Below are 21,850 nucleotides of genomic sequence, written 5' to 3' on the forward strand. Positions count from 1 at the left end.
TGCTCCACGGCAGGCTGGATCTTCCTGGACCAGGGATCGAACCCTTGTCCCCTGAATTGGCAGGTGGATTCTTAACCACTGCGCCACCAGGGAAGTCCCAACACCGTTGTTTTTGTGAGAATTAATGATAATCTTTGGATTATATCACTAGCACAATGTCTGGCTTGTAGTAACATTAAATAACTGGTTATTACTGATAGTTGCAGGATTTTTCTCATTGTTTTAATTATTGTTTAAAAGCTGAGTTGCAACCTCAAATGGTTTCAGACCCAGGCCAGGAACATAAAGGAGGCACGTGGGCCAGGTGGGGACTGTGGTACGTGGAGCGAGCGCATTTCTCCCAGGGGAGCAGCCCCCAGTCAGTTCCAGCCAGTCCCTGTCACAGAAAAATGCCGGACTCCTCATCATTCTCCTCATTCTTATTCTTTTTTCAGGAAAAGCTGGAAATCCAGACTTTTATGTGAAATCTCCTGATTTTACATATTGAGAATTAAGCAGTTCATATCTTTGGAGAGGATCGGGCCCACAAGTCTTGCACACTCTGCTTTAAAGAAACAAAAGTGTCCCCCAGCTAGAGAATGTCTGTGGGATCCTGAGGGAATCACTCTTTCTTAGCCTTTCCCCCAGTGTCCTCCAGTCACTCCACACATTGCTTTCTCTGGTGAGCTGGCCAACAGTTCTGTCAATGTTCCTGCAGCCTGGGGTGAAGCAGGTTATCCGGTGCAAGGCTCTCACCAGGGGTCGTCCCTGACCCTGTTGGCCCAGGATAATCAGAAAGACCTTATGTGAAGCCCTCTCCTCCCCATGTTGGGCCCTCTAAGGGCATGGCTAAGACAGTTTTTCACACTAAAGTGCTAATGAATTAACAGCTCCCCCTTCACAATGGGTGTCTAGCTTTTCAAAGAGAACACTCGAAAGGAAATGGATCTGGTTACTAATGCAGGGATTTTAGGGTCCTTTGCACTTCAGAGGTGGGTCTTCCTTGGCTTTTCAGATCACACCAGGGGAGCAAAACCAAACTCTGTCTTTGTAGCAGGCTAGCTGAGCTCCAGCTTCTTCTGGGGCCTGGTTTAAAAGTCTTCAGGGATCCAGGAGAAGATGCTATTAGGTCTTCCCTGCTGTTGAACAGTCAGTTGACTTTTATTTAACATCTGTTGTCAAGTCAAGAGCAGTTCAGTATCTACCAGGTATTGTTCAAAAAACACATCAAAAAAGGTACACTAATGCACAGAAGAGAGTGATCAGTATAGGTTGATGTAGAATGATGTTATTATTTCTAGGTTAAAAAAATTAGCAGTTTTTTGCTATAAGTTAATTTCATTGGCTTTCTCTATTCAGCCAAAGGATGTCCCCCGGCTTCTAAAAGCAGGCCTTGCAATTTAAGTGTGTGGTCACCAGGTGGTGGAAGTGGGCCATGTCCGTGGAATCTTACTGGTAGCTGGAGAAGCTGAGCTCACCTTGCCTCAAATCATCTTAAAACCACAGTGAGCTAGGACTTCCTTTCCTTTCAGCCATATTCAACCTGGAGTTCATCAAAAGATGTTTGCCTTTCTGGCAATTCCTGGCTATAAAGGTCTAGGTTTTAACCCAGAGTGCTCTTCCTGAAAAATTTCACCCTTCTGTTCACCTCAGAGAAAGTCAAGAGTTCAGAACCCTCCTTTTCCAATCAGCTCACCTTTGTCATCTAACACGTTCTATTTTCCTTTCCCCTCTTTGTACAGTAGAGGAGCTCCTCCCCTCTCCTTATATTCGTAGGAAGGACCACACGCTCTGCCTGGGGGCAAGCCTGGAGGCTTTATTGAGTTGTAGAGGCAGGCTGAAGGCTTGGAGAACCTGTCTAGGTAGGAGGGGGTGTTTCTTCTGCTTCCACTGCTGTGATCAGTACCTCCATTTGGATACTTTTCTCAGCTGGGAACAGATGCATCAGGCAACTCAGATTTTTTACTGATCTGCACCATATATTGATTAGGGGGTTACAAAGTAATTTTAGCAAGTAGGCAAATTTGCAAAGACAGAATTTACGAATAACAAGGATTAACTGTACAAATGCACCCAAAGATAGGATCTCGGCTCTCTGCACTTTTTTCTTTCCTCTTCCAATAAGAGCTCCTTTATTCTTACATTGTTAACTATCATCTCCAGACAGAGTACTTCAAAACATTCATTATAAAGCCTTTCTGGGGAATTTCCTGGTGGTCCAGTGGTTAGGACTCAGCACTTTCACTGCCATGGTCCCAGGTTCAATCCTTGGTTGGGGAACTAAGATCCCACAAGCTGCACGGTGGCCCAAAAAGAAAAAAAAAGCCTTTCTGTAGATCAGCAGTCCTCAAAGTATCGTTCCAAGGTCCTGGTGGGGGGAGGGGGGTAAATCCTAAAGATAATCCCTTTGGCAACTGCATATCTGCGTGAATCTAGATTTTCTTCGTATACTTCAACTAAAACAGTTTGTCCTAACAAATCAAATGTAAAAGCAGATCTGAGAATACAGCTGTCTTCTCTTAACCGGACATTAAAGAGATTAGCAAAAGTGTAAAACAATCACTGAGATGTTTTTGTTTTGGAAAATACAGTAATATTATTTATGTTAATTTGTAACTGGTTTGCTGTTACTTTTAAACAAATTACTAAAAATTTTATATGTCTTTGTTCTAATTTCTAATACAATAAACATTGGTAGATAAAACCCACTTAATCAAAAGTTCTTTGGCTCCGCAATAACTTTTAAGAGTATAAAACAGTCCTGAGACCAAAAGTTTGAGAACCAGCACGCTAGGCCTGTAATCACTTTTTCAATAGTGTTCCTGATATCTGTACTTGGACATCCCATCAGCACCTTAACACAACTTGACTAACAGTATATTCACCAGCCCTGCTCACCCTTAAGCCATTCCTTCTCCTGACATCTCAATTTCTGGCATCGTCTTTCCCTCAGCAACTTCTAACATTTCCCCTCTGTGCATCCCCTACAATTTTTACTCAGGGGAAAAAAACTCAAGAACCTCTGCAGAATCCATGTCTTCCTTTCCATCCCCACTCTATCCACCTCTCATCTCCCGTCTCCATCATCCTGTCTCTGCAGTCACCAAACTACTGTGTGCTCTGCTAGCAAGCCAGTCATCACCCCATACGGCCACGCCACCTCCCTGCTCAAACACCAGCAATAGAGCCCATTACCTTCAGGATCAAGTGCAGGGTTTTAGTCCTCCATATTTGAATGCGAATGAAGGTTTCTAGCAGTGTCCCACTGTTCCTTTAACCAGACTTTCATTCTTCCCTGAGGAGAGTAGGATTGGTGGTGAGGATGTAGGGTACAGGTGGGAGGTAGGTTGATTCACTCCATATGCCAAATCGTCTGCATCCCTGCTGTAGTTCTTCTAGGACAGACCTTTACAGGTGTAACAAGTATGACTATTTTCCACTCACAAACTTATATAAGCACATGATTCACCCTCCCCTCTTCCTCCTCCCTAGGATTAGTTCTAAATCTCAGGGCTTATGCAATAGCCTGATATTGGTGGGGAAGGGCTAACTCTTCTTGGTTTTGGTCTAGCCTATGCTGACCTCCGTTGTGATGTGAGGCAATAGGCTTCGGGGAGGGGGCATGGGGAGTCCCTACTATAGTTTCTAGTCCTGACTCACTGGAGAGGCCCTTCCACAGCCTTTGCTTCCAGAAAGGTCCCAGTGGTAGCCAAACGCACATAGATTGCTCCTCTCCCAGTAGCAAGTTACTGATAATTGATAATAACGAAAGTTTATTGCACTCTTATTATGGGACAGTCTCCATACTGGAGGCTTTTAGATTTTATCTCATTTAATTGCCACAAGAGAGGAGTTTGGAGATTCTTCAGCCCTCCTGGAGGCAAACTGTGTGGCTGGCAGGGTCCTGGTGCTTTGGCTGCGTGTAAAGCCTGTGACTCTGAGGTGGGAGAGCTGAGTTCAGGAAATTGGTCCACCAGAGACCTCCTGGCTCCACATAATATCAAACGGCGAAAGCTCTCCCAGAGATCTCCATCTCAACGTTAAGACCCAACTCCACTCAACGACCAGCAGGCTCCAGTGCTGGACACCCTATGTCAAACAACTAGCAAGACAGGAACACAACCCCACCCATTAGCAGACAGGCTGCCTAAAATCATAATAAGGTCACAGACACCCCTAAACACACAACTGGATGTGGTCCTGCCCACCAGAAAGACAAGATCCAGCCTCATCCTCCAGAACACAGGCACCAGTGCCCTCCACTGGGAAGCCTACACAACACACTGAACCAACCATAGACACTGGGGGCAGACACCAAAAACAATGGGAACTACAAACCTGCAGCCTGCGAAAAGGAGACCCCAAACACAGTAAGTAAAGCAAAATGAGAAGACAGAGAAACACACAGCAGATGAAGGAGCCAGGTAAAAACCCACGAGACCAAACAAATGAAGAGGAAATAGGCAGTCTACCTGAAAAAGAATTCAGAGTAACGATAGTAAAGATGATCCAAAATCTCGGAAACAGAATGGAGAAAATACAAGAAACGTTTAACAAGGGCCTAGAAAAACTAAAGAGCAAACAAACAATGATGAACAACACAATAAATGAAATTAAAAACTCTATAGAAGGAATCAAGAGCAGAATAACTGAGGCAGAAGAACGGGTAAGTGACCTGGAAGATAAAATAGTGGAAATAAATACTGCAGAGCAGACTAAAGAGAAAAGAAAGAAAAGAATTAAGGACAGTCTCAGAGACCTCTGGGACAACATTAAATGCACCAACATTCAAATTATAGGGGTCCCAGAAGGAGAAGAGAAAAAGAAAGGGACTCAGAAAATATTTGAACAGATTATAGTTGAAAACTTCCCTAATATGGGAAAGGAAATAGTTAATCAAGTCCAGGAAGCACAGAGAGTCCCATAAAGAATAAATCCAAGGAGAAACATGCCAAGACACATATTAATCAAACTACCAAAAATTAAATATAAAGAAAAAATATTAAAAGCAGCAAAGGAAAAACAACAACATACAAGGGACTCCCCATAAGGTTAACAGCTGATCCTTCAGCAGAAACTCTATAAGCCAGAAGAGAGTGGCAGGACATATTTAAAGTGATGAAAGAGAAAAACCTACAACCTAGATTACTCTAGCCAGCAAGAATCTCATTCAGATTTGATGGAGAAATTAAAACCTTTACAGACAAGCAAAAGCTAAGAGAAGTCAGCACCACCAAACCAGCTTTAAAACAAATGCTAAAGGAACTTCTCTAGGTAGGAAACACAAAAGAAGGAAAAGACCTACAATAACAAATGCAAAACAATTAAGAACATGGTAATAGGAACATACATATCGATAACTACCTTAAATGTAAATGGATTAAATGTTCCAACCAAAAGACATAGACTGGCTGAATGGATACAAAAGCAAGATCCATATATATGCTGTCTACAAGAGACACACTTCAGACCTAGGGACACGTACAGACTGAAAGTGAGGGGATGGAAAAAGATATTCCATGCAAATGGAAATCAAAAGAAAGCTGGAGTAGCAATTCTCATATCAGACAAAATTGACTTTAAAATAAAGACTATTACAAGAGTAAAAGAACATAATGATAAAGGGATCAATCCAAGAAGAAGATATAACCATTGTAAATATTTATGCACCCAACATAGGAGCATCTCAATACATAAGGCAAATGCTAACAGCCATAAAAGGAGAAATCGACAGTAAGACAATCATAGCAGGGGACTTTAAACTCCCCTTTCACCAATGGACAGATCATCCAAATAAGGAAACACAAGCTTTAAATGATACATTAAACAAGATGGACTTAATTAATATTTATAGGACATCCCATCCAAAAACAACAGAATACACTTTCTTCTCAAGTGCTCATGGAACATTCTCCAGGATAGATCATATCTTGGGTCACAAATCAAGGCTTGGTAAATTTAAGAAAATTGAAACTGTATCAAGTATCTTTTCTGACCACAATACTATGAGACTAGATGTTAATTACAGGAAAAAATCTGTAAAAAATACAAATACATGGAGGCTAAACAGTACACTACTTAATAACCAAGAGATCACTGAAGAAATCAAAGAGGAAATAAAAAAAATACCTAGAAACAAATGACAATGAAAATACGATGACCCAAAACCTATAGGATGCAGCAAAAGCAGTTCTAAGACGGAAGTTGATAGGAGTACAATCCTATATCAAGAAACAAGAAACCTAACCTTACACCTAAAGCAATTAGAGAAAGAAGAACAAAAAAACCCCAAAGTTAGCAGAAGGAAAGAAATCATAAAGATCAGATCAGAAATAAATGAAAAAGAAATGAAGGAACAATAGCAAAGATAAATAAAACTAAAAGCTGGGGGCTTCCCTGGTGGCGCAGTGGTTGGGAGTCCGCCTGCCAATGCAGGGGACACGGGTTCGTGCCCCGGTCCAGGAAGATCCCACATGCCGCGGAGTGGCTGGGCCTGTGAGCCATGGCCGCTGAGCCTGCACGTCCGGAGCCTGTGCTCCGCAATGGGAGAGGCCACAACGGTGAGAGGCCAGCGTATTGCAAAAAACAAAACAAAACAAACCAAAAAACTAAAAGCTGGTTCTTTGACAGGAAAAACAAACTTGATAAACCATTAGCCAGACTCATCAAGAAAAAAAGGGAAAAGACTCAAATCCATAGAATTAGAAATGAAAAAGAAGTAACAACTGACACTGCAGAAGTACAAAGGATCATGAGAGATTACTACAAGCAACTCTATGCCAATAAAATGGACACCCTGGAAGAAATGGACAAATTCTTAGAAAAGCACAACCTTCCGAGACTGAACCAGGAAGAAATAGAAAATATAAACCTACCAATCACAAGCACTGAAATTGAGACTGTGATTAAAAACCTTCCAACAAACAAAAGCCCAGGACCAGATGGCTTCACAGGCAAATTCTATCAAACATTTAGAGAAGAGTTAACACCTATCCTTCTCAAACTTTTCCAAAATATAGCACAGGAACACTCCCAAACTCATTCTACAAGGCCACCGTCACCCTGACACCAAAACCAGACAAAGATGTCACAAAGAAAGAAAACTACAGGCCAATATCACTGATGAACATACATGCAAAAATCCTCAACAAAATACTAGCAAACAGAATGCAACAGCACATGAAAAGGATCATACACCATGATCAAGTGGGGTTTATCCCAGGAATGCAAAGATTCTTCAATATACACAAATCAATGTGATAAACCATGTTAACAAATTGAAAGAGAAAAACCATATGATCATCTCAATAGATGCAGAAAAAGCTTTTGACAAAATTCAACACCCATTTATGATAAAAACACTCCAGAAAGTAGGCATCGAGGAATCTTACCACAACATAATACAGACCATATATGACAAACCCACAGCCAACATCATTCTCAGTGGTGAAAAACTGAAACCATTTCCTCTAAGATCAGGAACAAGATAAGGTTGTCCACTCTCACCACTATTATTCAACATAGTTTTGGAGTTTTAGCCACAGCAATCACAGATGAAAAAGAAATTAAAGAAATCCAAACCAGAAAAGAAGAAGTAAAGCTGTCACTGTTTGTAGATGACATGATACTATACATAGAGAATCCTAAAGATGCTTCCAGAAAACTTCTAGAGCTAATCAATGAATTTGGTAAAGTAGCAGGATACAAAATTAATGCACAGAAATCTCTTGCATTCCTATACACTAATGATGAAAAATCTGTAAGAGAAATTAAGGAAACACTCTCACTTACCACTGCAACAAAAAGAATAAAATACCTGGGAATAAACCTACCTAAGGAGACAAAAGACCTGTGTGCAGAAAACTATAAGACACTGATGAAAGAAATTAAAGATGATACAAACAGATGGAGAGATATACCATATTCTTGGATTGGAAGAATCAACACTGTGAAAATGACTCTACTACCCAAAGCAATCTACACATTCAATGCAATCCCTATCAAACTACCAATGGCATCTTGCAAAGAACTAGAACAAAAAAATTTCACAATTTTTATGGGAAAACCAAAGACCCCTAATAGCCAAGGCAATCTTGAGAACGAAAAATGGAGCTGGAGGAATCAGGCTCCCTGACTTCAGACTATACTACAAAGCTACAGTAATCAAGATAGTATGGTACTGGAACAAAAAAAGAAATATAGACCAATGGAATAAGATAGAAAGCCCAGAGATAAACCCATGCACCTTTGGTCACCTTAACTTTGATAAAGGAGGCAAGAATATACAATAGAGCAAACAAAGCCTCTCCAATAAATGGTGCTGGGAAAACTGAACAGCTACATGTAAAAGAATGAAATTAGAACACTCCCTAACACCATACACAAAAATAAACTCAAAATGGACTAAAGACCTAAATGTAAGGCCAGACACTATCAAACTCTTAGAGAAAAACAGGCAGAACACTCTATGACATAAATCACAGCAAGGTCCTTTTGACCCACCTCCTAGAGAAATGGAAATAAAAACAAAAATAAAGAAATGGGACCTAATGAAACTTAAAACGTTTTGCACAGCAAAGGAAAACATAAACAAGACCAAAAGACAACCTTCAGAATGGGAGAAAATATTTGCAAATGAAGCAACTGACAAAGGATTAATATCCAAAATTTACAATCAGCACATGCAGCTCATTATCAAAAGAACAAACAACCCAATCCACAAATGGGCAGAAGACCTAAATAGACATTTCTCCAAAGAAGATACACAGATTGCCAACAACACATGAAAGAATGCTCAACATCACTAATCATTAGAGAAATGCAAATCAAAACTACAATGAGGTATCACCTCACACCGGTTAGAATGGCCATCATCAAAAAATCTATAAACAGTAAATACTGGAGAGGATGTGGAGAAAAGGGAACCCTCTTGCACTGTTGGTGGGAATGTAAATTGATACAGCCACTATGGAGAACAGTGTGGAGGTTCCTTAAAAAACTAAAAATAGAACTACCATACGACCCAGCAATCCCAGTACTGGGCATATACCCTGAGAAAACCATAATTCAAAAAGAGTCATGTACTACAATGTTCATTGCAGCACCATTTACAATAGCCAGGACATGGAAGCAACCTAAGTGTCCATCGACAGATAAATGGATAAAGAAGATGTGGCGCATATATACAATGGAATATTATTCAGCCATAAAAAGAAATGAAATTGAGTTATTTGTAGTGAGGTAGATGGACCTAGAGTCTGTCATACAGAGTGAAGTAAGTCAGAAAGAGAAAAACAAATACCGTATGCTAACATATATATATGGAATCTAAAAAAAGAATGGTTCTGACGAACCAGTAAAGACGCAGATGTAGAGAATGGACTTGAGGACATGGGGAGGGGGAAGGGTAAGCTGGGACGAAGTGAGAGAGTGGCATGGACATATATACACAACCAAATGTAAAATAGATAGCTAGTGGGAAGTAGCCGCATGGCACAGGGAGATCAGTTCCGTGCTTTGTGACCACCTAGAGGGGTGGGTTAGGGAGGGTGGGAGGGAGGCTCAAGAGGGAGGAGATATGGGGATATATGTATATGTATAGCTGATTCACTTTGTTAAAGCAGAAAGTAACACACCATTGTAAAGCCGCTATACTCCAATAAAGATGTTAAAAAAATTGTCACAAGAATCCTATAAGTATTAATATTATCTCCCCTTTATAGATAGGCTCTGAGGAAAAAAATAATTTGCCTAAATTAATGGCTAAGTAGCAGAGCTGTTGGATCTTACCCACAGATCTGTTTGAGTACGGTGTTCATGCTCTTAGCCACTCACGGTAAAACACTTCCTCCTCTGGAAGGCTCCGGAAACCTTCCTACTCTCCACTTTGCTTCAGTGACTCTTGAGTCCTGGTGCTAGATGAGGATTAAAATTAAGTAGTTGTGTGTGCTCTGTTATACGGCAGTCAACTGTTTATTCTATAAGCCAGGGTAGAGAGGGGAACCAGACTGAGACCCTGCCCTCCAGAAGCTCACACCAAGCTGTGCCGAGTGGTTTGCTGTAAATGCTTCTTTTGCCTAAGACGAGTCCATGTGTCCAATGTGTTACCAAGTCCAAGCTCGCTGTTTGCCGCACGACAGGCCAATAAATTGGGAGACGAGGTGTTGAGGCAAGGAATAGCGATTTTATTCAGAAAGCCAGCAGACTGAGAAGATGGCAGACTAGCATACCCAAATAACCGTCTTAATGGGGTCTGGATGCCAATTTCTTTTATACAACAAAGAGGGAGAGGAGGTGAGGAAGTAAAGTAAAAAGGCCATTTGTCTTGCAAAATCTCCTTGCTCAGCTGCATGGGGAGGGGGATGTGTTAATTTCTTCTTTTCTGCAGCCATTCACATGTGGGCAGGGTCAGAATGTCTCTCTCTGAGCTGAACAAAGGCCTTTTAGTTTAACAGTCAGGCAGAGGGGCAGGGTTCCCTGTGGCAGGCCATTATGTACGCTTACAGCTATAGACAGTGATTATAATAATAACAAAAGCAACGAAAAGCAAAGGTTAAAATAAAAGATGCAGAAGAAACATGGAGTCAGAATTAGGTCTTCCCTGTTACAAATGCACAGTGAGGCCAAACATACCAAAACATGTGGCGCAGAGAAAGGTTCATTGCAGGGCCAAGCAAGGAGAACTAGTAGCTTGTACTCAAAAGACCTCAACTCCCCAGTGGCTTTTAAGGAAAGGTTTTTATAGGCAAAATTTGGGGCGAGGGCTGCAGGGTGTGTGACTTTCTTCTGACTGGTTGGTGGTGAGGTAACAGGGTGGTGGCCCAGGAATCTTGTGCTCAGCTTAAAGTTTTCATGCTCCACCTGGGTGGGGGCCTTAGTTCCAGCAGAAGAACTCAAAGATACTCTTATTTATAGTCTTTGAGGAGGAAGCAGGACCCTGCCCCAAGGCTGCACGATTGTTTCTTGTTTCTGCATTCCCCCCCTTCCCTAATTAGTAACTGTTTGAATCTGCCCTTCGGAACTCAGGGAAGGTCTAGGAGGCTGAAGCCTTTTCCCTATAAACAAGAAACACAGAAAGGCTTTTATACCCTGGAGGGTTCCATAGGGTCCTTTTCAGTTTCATTTCAGGACTGCCAGGGTGGATGCTGTCCTACTGTTGAAAAAAAACCCACCACCATTGTTGCTTAAGGCCACCACACCTCTCAGGCCCACTAAGAAAAAGGAAAAGTGCTGTGTTGACTCTGACATGAGGTCTTTGAGGAGTCCCTGAGCCTTCTCCAGAGGCATTGTTCTGCAGAGGGAACCTCAGTTGGCCAAAGGTACAGAGAGACAGAAACAGAGATTGGAAGAGGGAAGGTAGCAAGAGCTGGGGGGAGAGGGAGCAGAGTGCCCATCACAGACAAGATGCCTGACGTTCCTGAGGAAAGCTCTCCAAGATGCTGCTTCACAAAGACTTGCTCTGTGCTGAAAATGTCATCCAACTGGGAGTCCTGTCTGTTGCCATTCTGTGCCAACTTCACCCAAAGGTCACCTATTGTCAGATGGAGCCCAGGTGGAAAGTGAAGTGAGAGGGAGTCCAGTAGGCTGATTTCATTCTGGCTTTTCTGGTTTCTGTTTTTATTTTTAATTTTTTTAATTGAAGTATAGTTGATTTACAGTGTTTCAGGTGTACAGCATAAGTGATTCAGTTATACATACATACATATACATATACATATGTTAATGCAATTTCGTGTGCCAGATGACGGTGAGGCCAAACAAACTGAAACGGCAGAGTTTGGAGCAGAGAAAGGTTTATTGGTTTTAAAGGTTTATTGCAAGGCCATGCAAGGAGACGAGGTGGCTCATGCCCTGAAAAGCCTCAAGCTCTCGGAAGGGTATCGGCAAAGCATTTTTAAAGGCCAGGTGAGTGGGGGTGGCAGGGTACGCGATCAGCTTGTGCACAATTCTCTGATTGGCTGATGGTGAGGCAGCAGGGTGGTGTCACAGGGGTTAACGTTATCAGTCCTTAGGCTCCAGGAGGCCTGGAGGTGTTTGCTCATGGTCATCAAGTAGTTCTTCCATTCGGTAGGAGTGGGGGGGGGTGGTGACTCACATCTGCAAAACAACTCAGGAAGTTTGCATTCAAATACTATTATCTAGGTACTTCAGGGAGGAGCTAAAGCAGAGGGGATGGGGGAAGGTCTGTCCCAGGAAGGCCCCATAGGGTCCTGCTCCATTACATATATATATATGTGTGTGTGTGTACACACACGCATATACATACATATATACACACATATACTCACATGTATATATATACACATGTATACATATACACACACATACATACCCATACATACCCATACACACGCATATATACATATACACACACATATATGCACACATGTGTACACACACATACACATTTATACACACGTGTACACATATGTACACACATATATACACGCACATATATATATACTCCTTCATATTCTTTTCCATTATAGGTTATTACAAGATATTGAGTAGAGTTCCCTGTGCTACACAGTAGGTCCTTGTTGTTTATTTTATATATAGTAGTGTGTGTATATTAATCCCAAATTCCTAATTTATCCTTCCCCCCTCTTTCTCCTTTGGTAACCATAAGTTTGTTTTCTATGTCTATGAGTCTTTTTCTGTCTTATACATAAGTTCATTTGTACCATTTCTTTAGATTACACATATAAGTGATATCATATGTCTTTCTCTGTCTAACTTAACTTCACTTAGTATGATACTCTCTAGGTAGCTGGTTTCTCTTTAAGTAAATGAGTAGGGGTAGAGCTCCATCTGGTTTCCAAATGGCAGTGAAATGTACCCTGTCATCCCAAAGTGATAGCTGATTTTAATATAAACAGGATAGTTCCACATTTTCCAAAGGCAGTGGTGATCCAGGGAAGCAAAGGTGGATACTCAGGTACCTGGAGAGGGCTGGAGAAAGTAGCCTAAGAGACCAATAACCTGGTAGCCAAGGCTTAAGGATCCACACTGATCTGTGTGGCACCAGAAAAGAGTCTTAGATAAATCACAAGGAAGAAATAGAGGAAGTTCTCAAATAATTGCAAACACTTGTATCACTCAGGACTCTTGGGTTGCAAACAACAGAAAGGAACTCTGGGTAACTGAAGACACAAAGAAGAGTGTTGAAAGACTATGAGTAGCCCAGAGAATGAGGAAAAGGCCTCAGCAGGGGCAGAACTAGGGCAGCTCCAGAATCCAGGAAGCAGGAAGTAATGAGCAACCCTGTCCTTGGGGATGAAACAGTTTTGCCATTTTGGGTCCTTGTGTCATGAGGCCCAAGATCTAATTTCCACAGGACAAGAGACCCCATTTGTTTAGTTTGGTTGGGAGTGGGGCACCTTGAGGGACAGCCCCACCAAGCCTGCGTGCTGTGGATGGGGGCAGTGTCTGCATGGGAAATAGATGGAGACACGGAGGCTGCGCAAGTGATGCCCCCATGTGTATTTACTCACCTGGGCTTTCCCTAGGGATGTGCACGTAGGCTTTCACTGGAGTGAGTTTTAATGCAGCACTGGTCATTAGAATTGAGACTGGAAATAGTAGAAACAGCAATAGAGAAAGCACTGAAGGAGGGAGTACAGGAGAAACGGGAGGCAATGTCAGAAAGAGCATCCTTCAGAGATGTGTGTGAGGAGAGGAGGGACAATCACTTCTCTTCCTGTTCACTGCTCTTCAGAGCTACCATGTACAATTTGGGAAAAACACCCCAATTAGCCGTGCCCAAGGGAAGGTACTAGTGCTTTTACATAGGTAAAAGACAAATATGGAAGAAAGAAAAGGAAAAAATTTGCAAATTTTGAGCCAAAGCATAAGGGCTAGCCTATGTTTGTGTGTCTAAAGAAAAAAGAAAGAAATGTCTTCAATCAACATAGTCCCTCTTTATTCTTGTGCATATTTTTAAAAGTACACATTTCCATCTACGAAGAAAATAAAATTAAAGCTTCTAATAAATAGTTCTTCAGAGAGATAGATCATATTAGAGATCAAATGTTCAGAAAAATCCCATAAACACACACACATACCTATAATGAATTAAAAGTCAGGAAGGGGACTTCCCTGGTGGAGCAATGGTTAAGTCTCCGCGCTCCCAGGCTTCCCTGGTGGCGCAGTGGTTAAGAATCTGCCTGCCAATGCAGGGGACATGCGTTCGAGCCCTGGTCCGGGAAGATCTCACATACTGCAGAGCAACCAAGCCCGTGTGCCACAACTACTGAGCCTGCGCTCTAGAGTCTACGAACCACAACTACTGAGCCTGCATGCCACAACTACTGAAGCCCGCGTGCCTAGAGCCCATGCTCTGCAACAAGAGAAGCTACCCAATGAGAAGCCTGTGCACCGCAACGAAGTGTAGCCCCTGCTTGCCACAAATAGAGAAAAGCCTGTACACAGCAACAAAGACCCAGCACAGCCAAATATATAAATTAAAAAAAAAAAAAAAAAGATTCTGCGCTCCCAACACACGGGGCCTGGATTTGATCCCTGGTCAGGGAACTAGATCCCACATGCTTGTCGCAACTAAGAGTTTGCATGCCGCAACTAAGGAGCCCGCCTGCCACAACTAAGACCCGATGCAACCAAATAAATAAATAATTAAAAAAATAAAATAAGTCAGGAAGAAAATGAATTACATAGATATTCACAGGAAATGAGACAGATGGTTGCAGTGCTGAGAGAGACAGAGAGAGAGAGAGAGACAGAGAGAGACAGAGAGACAGAGAGAGACAAGCCTAGAAGACTAGAAGGGCTGAACTGAGAGGACACCTGAAATCAAGACCAAAGGTCTACAGAGCAACAGAGACAAATATGTCCTGGAATAGAAGAAGCCTGAGCAGCCTCTCTCTCAATTCATTCACTCAACAAATAGGTACTGAGCTCCAGCTGTGTTCAGGATGCTAAGCCATGTCTTGAGGAGATATCACCACTGACTCAGGGAATCTACATTTACTACCACCTTACCCTCTCCTACTGAAATTCTTCCTTAAAGACCTAGTGACAAAAATAGGGCAATATAATGGTCACCAAGTTTGTTTCTGTTTAGCTACTTGAATCCATCATTTGCAAAAAGAAACACAAAAACTGGAAATACAGTATGGAACTTCAAATCAAATTTCATATTGATTTTCAAAATTTTTCTAATTAAAAAAAAACTTTTGAAGCTTACCAACTCATTTTAATATTCTCTCAAAAGCAAAGATAGAATCTGTATTTAAAAGGTCATGCCTCTATCATGATAATAAAATGGGTTTTTTTAAAAAATTATTTAACATATTACTCTACTCAGTTGGAAAAATATAGCAAAACATGAAGCAGGTTCAGAGCTGAGAAAGATCTAGGTTAGTCTTGTGGGTTGTTTTTGGAGAGAAGAAATAGGGTAAGAAATTTTTTGGATTTTGTCCAGGTCAGATCCAGTTCAAACTTCAAAGAGAGAATAATATTGTTATTTGAGTTCAGTTTCAATTCAAATTAAAATACCAGTTTCCTACTTTGGGTTTAGTTCAACTCTCTGCTGAGAGTTGAGAATGTCATTTAGTGGAAGAAAAGATGCCAGGGTAATTATTTTTTAACTCATTTTGTTACCCCCTACTCCACTGTAAACTGAGCGTAGCCGACGGCTTTCAGATCCACAGAGCACGGTGGAAATCCTCCAGGGCACAGAATTCCTTGGGCCCTAGGATCCATGTGGCCAGAAAGCCTTTTCGAGCTTGCACCCTATTCTGAGGAGAGGCAGGAGGGATGCCAGGGTCTGATAAGGCCCTTATGTGGGTTGACCATGGGTGAGAAGGCTAAGGAAGTGGGAGGTAGGCTCTGGGGAAGCTGACACTTGGCATCTAGAAGCAAGGCAGAGGTATGCAGTGGACTCCATCCTACACCAGGAGAAAGGTCAAGACAGGCGTGAAGATACCTGTTTTCTCCTCTTCATCCATTCCTAGAGACACTGACAAAGAAACTGTGTCCAGAGGGAAAAGCAAAGAATAGGGGAAGGTGATGATTCAAAAGTGTCCTTCCCTGGTCCCACGTGCTAATACGTCCATCAGAACCTTGCTGAGAGAGGACTGGCTTGGCGCCGCTGCCCCACTGTTCCTGCCATCAACACCTACACCCACCCCTGTCTCCACCCAACCCTGGTCACCTTGCTTTCTTATGGAGGAAGCCCAAACACTGCTCAAAATGACAACAACCTGAGCCCCTTCTCCACCCCATCTCCACCTTCAAAAAAGCAGCTTCAGAGACTTCATGGGAAAGTCTTTAAGCAAAACTGGTAAAGGGATTTACAAAGCCCTCTTTTAAATCTATGTACTGCTACACCTGGGTGTCTGTTGCCCATGCCCTGTTTATAATACTTTGAGGGATAACAACAATAACAACAAAAACAACAGCAGCAAAACCCAAAAACTGTTGCTCAGGCGCTGAGAGGATTAAATGAGATGACATACTGAAAAGTGCCTTAAAAAAACCAAAAATCACTGTAGAACTGCAAGTCCACTTTAAATATTCTGGGCTCCTTACTGGCTTCTAACAGCCTAGAATTATAAATATAATTAATATATATCCCATGGTTAAGTTTTTAAACTATTCTATCATTTATTAACTGTTGTAATCACACTATTACTATTATTACCACTACCAGTCGCATTTATTAAACAGGCACTTTGCGTAACACTTACACACATCATTTCAACGAATCCTCCCAAGAATCCCAGGAAGTCACTGTCCCCAGTTACAGAGAAGGAACTGAGAGGCTCAATAATTATTTACTAGTCCATTCTTTTATCCACTGATTTACAATGGCACCTTTGACATAAAGTGAATTGCGGTATACACATGACTCTGTTTTAACTCTCTATTCTGCTCCACTGATGTGTTCAACTATTTCTGCCTCGATACCAAAGCCTTTCATTATGACTTCATTTACTGTATATTTTCCTATTTGATATCATTACACTTTTTTTTTTCAAAAAAAAAATCTTTTAAAAAAGTAGATTTTTGGGAATTCCCTGGCACTCCAGTGGTTAGGACTTGGCGCTTTCACTACTGTGGCCTGAGTTTAATCCCTGATTGGGGAAATAAGATCTGCAAGCCTCATGGTGCAGCCAAAAAATACCAAAAAAACAAAAGATTTTCCTCACACAAGGCCTATATTTTCGTTTTATATCATTTGTTGTTTAGGGAATATACACAGGAGGGTGTATATTACAAAAGACACAGGAGGGTAAACAGCGGGTAAGTGTCTCTCCACTACATCCCATCATTCAATTCTCTGTCAAGAAGGAACTGCTATTACCCGTTTCTTATTGCCCTTCTAGAAATAGCCCATACACATGAACTTTAAAATAAGTTTATCAAGTTCTGCCAAAAAAATTCAATTAACATTTCCATTAGAATTGAATTGAGTTTATCGATTAATCTGAGGGAAACTTGACATCTATACAATAACAAATCTCATTCAGCAGCTAGAATGCCTTTCCATTCTTTTGGTCTTTTTGTATGTCCTTCAGTAAACTTTTACGATTGTATTCATATTTTACATATTTCTGATAATATTTTTGCCTAAGTATTTTAGTATTTTTGTGTGTGTGGCAATAATAAATAGAATCCTGGTGTGTTGCTTTTGTATCCTTCTTATTAGTCTCATAATATCTCATTTGACTATCTTGCATTTTCTATATAGACAGTGATATTTTTTACAAATAGTGACAGTTGAATCCTCCTTTTCAGGTTTTTTTTTAATTGAAGTATAGTTGACTTCTAATATCACGTTAGTTTCACGTGTACAGCACAGCGATTCATTTATACACACATACGTGAAAAATATATATATACATATATTCTTTCTCAGATTTCCCTTACAGGTTATTACAAAATATTGAGTATACTTCCCTGTACTATACAGGAGGTCCTTGTTGGTTATCTATTTTATATATAGTAGTGTGTATATGTTAATACCAACTCCTAATTTATCCCTCCCCTGCCCCCCCTTTCCCTTTGGTAACCATAAGCTTGTTATTTATTTATTTACTTTTTAATAAATTTATTTATTTTTATTTTTGGATGGGTTGGGTCTTCGTTGCTGCGCGTGGGCTTTCTCTAGTTGCGGCCAGTGGGGGCTACTCTTTGTTGCGGTGCGCGGGCTTCTCATTGCGGTGGCTTCTCTTGCTGCGGAGCACGGGCTCTAGGCACGCGGGCTTCAGCAGTTGTGGCGTGCGGGCTTAGTTGCTCTGCGGCATGTGGAATCTTCCTGGACCAGGGATCAAACCCTGTCCCCTGTATTGGCAGGCGGCTTCTTAACCACTGTGCCACTAGGGAAGTCCCATAAGTTTGTTATTGATGTCTGTGAGTCTCTTCTGTTTTGGAAACAAGCTCATTTGCATTTTTTTTAAGATTCCACATATAAGCAATATAATATGGTATTTGTCTTTGGCGTACTTCACTTATTGTGATAATTTCCTTTCAGTCTTTATACTACTTTTCGTGTACTAATTTTATTGATTTAGTAAGATTTTTAGTAGATTCCAGTGAATAGTAGCAGAGGTAGAAAATAATACCATCATTTTTCTGGCTTTGTGGGAATACTACTTTTGCAACCCTAAGTATCTTTGTTGTGTGGTCCCAGTAGCTAAGTTTCCATCTACTCCGTGTACTGAGAGGTTTTTTGTTTTTAAGTATTTATTTATTTAGGCCACACCGCACAGCATGTGGGATCTTAATTCCCCAACCAGGGATAGAACCTGCAACCCCTGCAGTGGAAGTGCAGAGTCCTAACCACTGAACTCCTTACTGAGAGTTTTTAATAGCAATAGGTATCGAATTTAATGAAAAGTTTTTTGACATCTCTGAGATACTCAAATGATTTTCCTCCTTTAATCTATTAATGTACTGCATTATATTAATAGAGTTCCTGATGTTGAACCGCTTTTGCATCCCTAAAATTGAACTGCTTTGGTCATAGTGCTTAAGTAAAAAATTACTTTAAAATTTTTTTTTCTTTTTTTTTAGTATTTTTGCATCTATGTTCCTTAAATGAGAATAGGACCTTAATTTTTGAAGATCCTTGAATGCCAGACTAAGGAGTCTTCTTTGCTGGGAACAATGAAGATTTGATTAATATTTTTACCACCTTTGAACATCTTACTGTGACCAGCCCAGTGATAAGAATTTATCTTCGGTTAATCGTCTGGGTCTCTGCTCTCTATTGCTGAATGCTTGTGACTTTGTCTTTTTCCAAACAGCATTGTTTAGTGACTATAGTGGAGACATGGCTGCAAAATCTTTCCTTTTCTCTTGTATTGCAAGGGATGGATTCTATACTGACTTGTAAGCATTTTAACTGGAAAGCAATCTATTTTAGGCAACTATTGTTTCTTCCATGCTTTCATGCCACATGTTTTTGCACAAAAGTGTTTTTTGCCAAGGAGCTTGGAGCTATGTGGGTGACAACTCTATTGGGAAAGGAGATGATTCCCCAAGGCCCCTTCAGTGGATTGTTACAGGAGTAGTGCAATACATGAGCGTGGGCAGGGTGACCATATGTGCTAGTTTCTCCAGGACTGTCCAAATTTTAGGTATCCTGTTCCATTGTCAGACTATGTGTCATGTCCTTTGTTTTTCTAAAACTAAGGTCACTGTAGGCATAGGAAGACCAGCTAAAATTCATCAAGTGTGCCAGAAAGCCTAAGATAATGCCAAAGAATTTAAATCCTCAAAAAACCTTGGTGGGTAACATGTTTGTTGGCCCTGTGGACTCCTGAAAATAATCCTCCAGTAGTCATGGTGTCAGAGGCCACACAATGCCTTTAAGATGACACTAGAAAAAAAAAGAGAAAAAAAAGATGACACTAGACAAGATGGTGGAGACAGCAGCAGACGTTCAGAGAATTTGTCGTCTGACTCCCAGCTATCATCTTGGGTTCCTGGTTCCTGGAATTTGAGATTTTAGTTCTACTTGGGAATGGGCCTTGATACCTGTGTCTGACTGCTGGTTGTCCTTCTATCCAGTCTCCCCTTCTTTCCACAATAACAGGGTTTAGCTGAGTACATGGCTGCCCAGGCAAAGACTACAGTTCTTAGTCTGCCTTGCAGCTAAGTTCCTCCCAGGAGCCTGTGAGCAGAAGTTATGTGTGCCACTTACAGATCTTTCCTATAAAACAGTTAGTTACAAAAAATGGATGCAAGATCTAAATAGACATTTCTCCAAAGAAGACATACAGATGGCCAAGAGGTACATGAAAAGATGCTCAACATCACTAATTATTAGAGAAATGCAAATCAAAACTACGATGAGGTATCATCTCACACAGGTCAGAATGGCCATCATCAAAAAATCTACAAACAGGACTTCCCTGGTGGCGCAGTGGTTAAGAATCCGCCTGCCAATGCAGGGGACACGGGTTCAATCCCTGGTCTGGGAACATCCCACATGCTGCGGAGCTATTAAGCCTGTGTGGCACAGCTACTGAGCCTGTGCTCTAGGGCCTGCGAGCCACAACTACTGAACCTGTGTGCCACAACTACTGAAGCCCACATGCCTAGAGCTCATGCTCCGTAACAAGAGAAGCCACCACAATAAGCCCGTGCACCACAACGAAGAGTAGCCCCACTTGCTGCAACTAGAGAAAGCCCATGCACAGCAACGAAGACGTAACGCAGCCAAAAATAAATAAATAAATAAATAAATTAATTTTTAAAAATCTACAAACAATAAATGCTGGAGAGGGTGTGGAGAAAAGGGAACCCTCCTATACTGTTGGTGGGAATGTAAATTGGTACAGCCACTATGGACAACAGTATAGAGGTGCCTTAAGAAAGTAAAAATAGAGCTGCCATATGATCCAGCAATGCCACTCCTGGACACATATCTGGAAAAAGAACCCATAATTTGAAAAGATACATGTACCCCAATGTTCATCGCAGCACAATATCCAGGACGTGGAAGCAACCTACATGTCCATTGACTGAGGAATGGATAAAGAAGAGGTGGTACATGTATACAATGGAATACTACTCAGCCATAAAAAAGAACGAAATAATGCCATTTGCAGTGACATGGATGGACCTAGAGATTGTCATACTGAGTGAAGTAAGTCAGACAGAGAAAGACAAATATCATATGATATCAGTTATATGTGGAATCTAAAGAAATGGTACAAATGAACCTATTTACAAAACAGAAATAGACTCAGAGATACAGAACAAACAAACTTAAGGTGACCAAGGGGGAAAGGGGAGGGGAGGGATAAACTGGGAGATTGGGATTGACATATACACACTACTATATATAAAATAGATAACTAATAAGGACCTGCTGTATAACACAGGGAACTCTACTCAATACTCTGTAATGACCTATATGGAAAAACAATCTAAAAAAGAGTGGATGTATGTATATTTATAACTGATTCACTTTGCTGTACAGCAGAAACTAACACAACGTGGTAAATCAACTCTACTCCAATAAAAATTAATTAAAAAATAAAAACAAGCAAACAAACAAAAACCCAATTAGTTACACACTCCAGATGGTACATTTTCTACTTCTGCAGAGGTAGAAGCTAGAGATGGAAAAGGCCACAGATCACACATCTGTCCCTCACTCTCCTGTCATAAAGGTACTAAGTTATATATCTCTTTAGGATTTGCTTAACTATAGGGGACAGCCAAGCTTTGGCAGCTGAGGGACTGGGGCCAAGCATTTTAACCTCTTCCTATTTTTAGGGATATGCCAGTTGTGTGCATCCTGGTGGGGGACAGGCCCCACTTCCCACTGAGGAAGCCCTAAAGGCCTGTTACTCGCACATGAGAGAGACCAAAGCTTAGCCCACAGACGCCCCTGCCA

The sequence above is a fragment of the Monodon monoceros genome, unplaced genomic scaffold (genome assembly GCF_005190385.1).
Source record: "Monodon monoceros isolate NGI ecotype Baffin Bay Population unplaced genomic scaffold, NGI_Narwhal_1 Super_Scaffold_14, whole genome shotgun sequence".
NCBI classification, from domain to species: Eukaryota; Metazoa; Chordata; class Mammalia; order Artiodactyla; family Monodontidae; genus Monodon; species Monodon monoceros.